Here is a 6,701-nt window from a genome sequence, read left to right on the forward strand (position 1 = left end):
AGTTGATGAATTCAAAATTTGTTGACACACCCATGGATCCTAGTGACTCTTACCAAATTAGGGGGAGCCTATTTCAGATCTTGTGCAGTATAGGAGATTGGTTGGGGAAATTAAATTACTTTACAATTACTCGTCCTGAAATTTTCTTTGCAATCAGTGTAGTGAACCAATTTCTCATGTGAAGATCATTGGAATACAATCATCCATATATTAAAGTACATTAAAGGATCTCCTGGAAAAAAGTTTGTTATATGGTTCTAATAACCATAAAAAGTTGTTTGCTATTAAGACGCTGATTGGACATGACCTCCTTTTAATAGAATATCTACTTTTGGGTATTATATCTCCATTGGTGGTAACTTGTCGCAAGATCTAGTGCAGAAGCATAATATAAAACTATGACCTTAGCAACTTGTGAACTTGCTTAATTTAAATAATTGCCTAAAAAGTTTGAATTTTGAGATATCACTGAAATGACACTTATATGTGACAATTAAGTTACTTCTCATATCAATTCTTATTTTTTCTTTCATGAGAGAACTATATACATTGAGATTGATTATCATTTCATTTGAGAGAAGATTGTATTTAGAGACATCAAGACTATATTCGTCAACTCAAATGATCAGTTAGTAGATATTTTCACTAAATCTTTATGGAAACTGAGAATTGATTATATTTATAACAAGTTTGGTATATACAATTTATATGCACTAACTTAAGAAAGAACGTTAGATATATTGTGTTTTATGTTAATTAAGAAATCACAGTTCCTATGTTAATTATATTATTTTACATATTCATTTTTATTTGGGCTTAGTCCACATTCTCATTATTATAAATATATTAGTATGTGTATTTTCTATACAAGGTAGATTAATTCTATATCTAGTTTTACTATATTCAAAAATATATTCAAAAATATATAAAGGTTGATTAATCCTATATCTAGTTTTAGTGTATTCAACAATATATAAGTGGACATTTCTTTGTTGAATTTAAGATTGAACGTAAGAAGATCATGTCATTGATATGTACATTTATCTGCATTTCTATTTGTATTGTTTCAACATACACTATAAATCCATGCAAAAAAAAATGATTGTAGACATTAATGCTTAATGAGTTTAGACAGGAAACAAAATCTAAAATTTCTATTAATTAGCTTATTTTCCCCTCCTCAAAGTATAAGTATAGGTAGAAAAGAAAGTTTACAGATGAAGGCTGAAAATTATTTCTCAGACCATTAGCCAGAAGTCCTACTTGGAAAATAGCTGTTGTCTGCAGTGCTTACCAGAATGGTTAGGTAGTTCACTTCTCACAACTTCAGTTATCAAATCTTTGAAGATCAACCGTTCAACATCCAACACAACATTTGGAATTTCCATGTAACTGTTTGTGTAAATTGAGGGATAGTGCATCAACTCTTCCCACAGGAGGCTTGTCATGTTCTCATCCTCGTTAATCAGTTTGTCATTCCTATTTTTATGTTGCAACTTATCAATTTCTATGCAAAGCTCATCCAACAGCAGCTCCCCACTTATTTTTCTACTTACTGGCTGATTCGACTGGCACCACGGAGTAGAACTTTCCAATATCAGTTTCTGAGCTAGAATGTCACTAACAACATCAAATATTAGCTTTCTTTGCATTTTCTGAGGACTACTCAGCCCAGCCATTTTCTTGGCATCGTATTCAATGTTGAAACAATTCTTGTTTGTCTTGATTTGCTCTAGAGCAAGGAACAACTTTGGGTTTATAGGGTGACTTGATGAATGAAAATCGTAGCTAGAGCTTGGACTGCTGAGAAGCCCTGATGCTAACAGTATTTCTGATATATATTTATGGTCAGGATCATTGTAGTCTCTGAAATTGGTAAATCTCTCATCATTGGAATCAATTTGGTGGAGAATTTGAACCAAATTTTGAGTTCTACTGCTGAAGTTGGCTTTTGCATTGTTGGATAAAAGCGGGAGATGTTCTGACTTCTCCTCACTGCTATCATAAAGAGTATCATCTGTAGAATTTGAAGAAAGTCAATAATATAACATGTAACAAAACCTGTTTAGAAATGTATTTTGTCGAATGATTCATTTTATAGACGATTGTGGACTGATTCAACATTCTATGTTTCTCAGAAGTGAAGTTTGTAACGTACCTAAATCTCTTGTGATGTCTGATTTCTTTTTGACCGGTGAAGGTGGTTCTTCATTGTAGAAAGCAGCATCAAGAACAGACACGGGGCTTGGTTGCTCTGCTGTAACTATTTTCTCAACTTGAAAGCTTTCCTTGCTCAAATCTTTTGCTGCATTCTGATCAATGAAAAGAAAAATATTAAACCAGCTGATCTAGTTGCAAGAATTCAAAGATGGGAAGAAGATATACTAACACTTTGATCAGTTTGAATGACTTTTACGCCAACTTCTTGCTTAAAATCCTCCCTTTGGTTTTTGGTCTCATTGAATCTTTGTCTGGGTGTAGTACTTGGGGAAGATAATTCCACTGATTGCCTATTATGTTGTCTTCTGTTACTGCATGATTCTGATGATGGGATAGTTGTTGGTGAGCGCCTCTCCAAACCAAACTTCTTTTGTAGCCTTGGGCTCTTGGCCCCTGTTGTATTGTTGGAGTTGGTGGCGTTTTCCCCATTGATTACTTGAGCAACTTTTGGGGATTGCAACAATTTTGATGTTCTCATCTTGTTGTTGCTCTTATCCACCGAGTGGAAGGGTTGGCCAAGGGAATCCTTGGCCTGTCTGATGGCTGGACTGATACCCTTTGCTGTTTTCCTGTCAAGCTTCTCACCCACTATTCCATTTGCAGTATTAGCAGAACCAAACTTGCCAGTTTTTCCTGCAGCTTTTTCTGGTTTCATGGTGAAAATTGGTGACTTACTACCCTGGGTTGAATTTCTCATCTCAGAAGTGGTGGATGCTGGGTCCTTCTGCCGTATTCTTGGGCTTTTAACCACAGAGTTTTCACTGAGACTGTTATTACTCCTATGGTCAGATAGAGAATTTGAAGTCTGGTCCCTTGTAATCTCAAATGATTCTTTATATCTCTGCATTGCATCAAGAATCTGTTTAAGCGCTCTGAGATCCTTTCCAGAGTTTTTGAACTCTATATCTGCTATCCTCTTTTCAATCTCCCCATATACAGAGAGCGATTGGTTTGATGCTTTTGCTGAAGATTCACTTCTCTTTGAAACCTGTATTTGAGAACCTTGGCTTGCTTCAGATTCTAGGGAAAACCGTGAATAGGGTGTCACATTGAGGATTGAAGCATCCCTCCTAAACTGAAGAAAGGTAGACCCTTTCATTGATGCACTCTCATTTGTGCAAGATTCTGCATCTGACTCATTTTTGCTGGAACATATCCGTGGTTGAGTATCACATGCTTCTGTACCATCTGGGAAGGTTTCTAGTCCCATCAACCTTGCTACAACACTGGATGATCTTCTAGAAGTTTCTGGTTCCTGCAGCTGCTTAAACATTGTGCCAGAGCTACCATACCCTTTCTGTAGACCCTTCAGAAGGCCACGACATTTTGTTCCTTCATTGAAGCTTTTGATGGATCCTTCTCTGCTGTCCAAGGAAAGCCTTGGGAGTTCCTTAGGTTTTCTAGCAGACTTTAATGAATCTTGTGTGTCCCTCCCGTCATAAGAGAGTCTCGGTGAATCCCAAGCAACCATATTTACAGGTTTTGGGGGCTCCAAAGGCCTGGGAGAATCAACGTGTTTCAAGATTCTACCTTTCTTTTCCCCTTTAGCCACAATTTTTACAGACAATCCTTGAACATCTCTATGCATTGAATCTTTCACAATGTCATAGAAATCAAGGGAGTGAGGGCCTTTGTTGCCATGTTGCTTCACTTCTATTTCTGGATTAGAATTCTCTGGAATTTTCATTGGACTGATTATTGATGGTGGTTCTATCTGAATTGCTCTGCTGAACTCCAGGGATGACATGCTAGATGAACGAGAAGATGAAGACATTGAAGTTCCTGATGATTCTGTGGAGAATTGTTGATTCTCTCCTGCAACCTTCACATTCTTTCCCTGCAAAGCAAACTTCCATTCTTAATTGTTTCTATCAAGTTTATTGTTTCTCTCATGATTTAAACTTTTAGCCACTTTTCTTACCATTGCCATTTGAGTTGTATTATTCACCTCTTTCATCTGGTTCCTTGTTCCACCTGAGAAAGGAAGAGAATTTTTAGTGGGAAATAATTTGAATGAATATCTTGTGAAAACATTAATCCAAACAAAGTCTTCATTCTTAAATTCTTTCTGATATATATATATATATATGCCAGGTTCAAAAGGTATGTCTTTAAAGAAAGTAGCATCATCATCACAGTTCAATGTAACAAGTTAAAGATTAACACACGGTTAAATAATAAATAGTTTATTTACGTATGTAATGATAATTATTAGCTTAATACACCTAATTTAAATGTATGAACCATCATGCTCAGTACCAAAAACAATCAAGCAAAATTTTTATACAATAATTTATCTATATTTATCATGGATTTGAGATAAGTATATGGAGGCAATCATGAATTGTTATATAAGAACATTTATCGTACAAGGAATCTTAATTTTTTTAATGGAAAAATCTGAACCTGTACTTACTTACAGTAATGCATTTTTTAGCTGCAAAGGTTATGCATGGTAACAATGAGAAAACATTTTTGCAGAACCATGTGCTACCTGGAAATGTATAAAGTCTGCATTTGTCTGTATTTGGTTAAAATTATTTGCTTTACCAGCTTCTTCGGACACATTGAAAGGAAATTTATTTCTCCATAATTATTTCAACCAAACACTCATCTTATATTAAATGAGGAAAGTGAAATAACTACTGGGAATGGTAAGGTACAATTTTTTTAAAAGAAAAACATATCTGCATCCCAGGCACTGCTAAAGAATGAAAACTGACATTCTAAAGCATTTAATATTTAAACATCTGAAGAATAGGTTTCATATACAATGGAAATGGTTTCTACATTATCTTGAAACAATGATTCAATTTGGAGAATGCATCCATGATTTAATTCGGAGCCACTTCAAAGAAAAACAAAAACTTTGTTTTATATTGTTACTAGAGGCAGTGAAAGAACTTTTACCAATGACAAGTTAGTTAGCTATCACCCTTCTCATCCCATTAAAATTTAACATAAAGCTGAACACAAAATAACTAGTGGGAAAAAAACTGTGACATTAAATGACTGACAAATTGCAAGTTGATAGGGCCAGTCCAATTTATGTTGAAAGAAAGAGATTTTACTCAATATACATGCCAATCAAACTTTGACAATTAGTCCCTTTTATTAATGTCAACCAAAAATTGTCATTTAGTCCTTTATTTAAGGTAAAGTTTATGAATATCACATAATAAAAAAACTATCAAGTTAACATTAATACTATCCAAAGCATCATCAAAATCAAAATGCATATATAGCAATAACATATATGTTGCAGATCACATTACCTTTAGTTTGTATGTTCTGATTGTGGCTGCTACCTTGTTGGGCTGTGAGGAACCTGTGGCGGTCAAAAAGCTGAAAAAAGCCACTGATGCACCCAATTTGCTTCTGCAATCTGGATTTTCATCCTTCATTGTGAAGACCTTTTTAGACATTTTTTGGCTACCCTTCAACTTTTCAGAGTTCACAAGGCCTGATTAACCACCATCCTCCTCCCACAAAGAATAAATTAAAGACCTTTTGTTCTGGGGTAGAAAGAATTTGAAATGTGCCCAGATGCTTCAGAAGGAGGAATTTCTAAAAAAGATGATAAATTGATAACATCAATGCATTGACCTGAACTTGCATCAAGCTAGGAGAAGACTTGGTCATGCAAATTTCATGCTTTTTTTATGTGTTACACACATGACATGTGTATGTGCATGTGCATGTGTGAAGGGAAGAGAATGTCCAAAACCTTGAATGGAGAAAAGAGAGATAGAAAGCAGAAAATTGGAGAAACTGGGTGATGTTGGGGTTTGGCACAGCAGAGAAGAGAATATATATGCTGCAAAAGCAGAACAGAAAGAACAAAACAGAAGTAGAAACCAAGCAATTCCAAAGTGATGCAGAAAAGAAGAGGGAAATTTGTGAGACCCAAGAAGAGATGTTTTTCTTTCTTTAACTGAGCAGAGGAATAATTTTTATCTTAGTTTTCCTTTCTCTTGCAGAAGATGCAGCTGTTGAGGCTAAAGAGTGTGAGAGAGAGGAATTGAAGTGTGTATATATGAAGAAGGCAAGTGTTGAAAATTTTGCCCCAAGAATAAACAACTCGCAGAAACGCCCTTTTCTTTCATTCACATTACGTAAGAGAGATGAGAAAAAGAGTGGTTTTTGAGGTGTCAAAATCAGAGAGCATGAGACAGATAAGCCTTGTTAAAAAATATATATAAATTCTTAGATAACTAAGTTCTTTTAATCATGTTTATTAAAAAAAACCCAAATCTGTTTACTGTACAAGTATTATAATATGCACCTAGAAAAGAAGTATTGGAGATATCACACAAAGAGGTAAAAAAATGTTAATTTTAAAAATTTATTAATAATAAATTATAAGTAATTCCATCCATTTGAGTATTTTCTTATATGTTATTTTAATTTTATTTAATTTTAGTTTTNCTTAAATATTTTGAAAATTAAAATAATTATTTATAATAAAAAATACTTAGAAA

The 6,701-nt window shown here is 34.3% G+C and overlaps 1 pseudogene; it reads right to left on the reverse strand.

The window, feature by feature from the left end:
* Window positions 1-1,087: 1,087 nt before the first annotated feature.
* Window positions 1,088-6,275, reverse strand: LOC148200111 (protein LONGIFOLIA 1-like; annotated as a pseudogene).
* Between the last annotated feature and the right edge of the window lie 426 nt (window positions 6,276-6,701).

The sequence above is a fragment of the Vigna umbellata genome, chromosome 4 (genome assembly GCF_029865625.1).
Source record: "Vigna umbellata cultivar VRB3 chromosome 4, Vumbellata_1.0, whole genome shotgun sequence".
NCBI lineage: Eukaryota > Viridiplantae > Streptophyta > Magnoliopsida > Fabales > Fabaceae > Vigna > Vigna umbellata.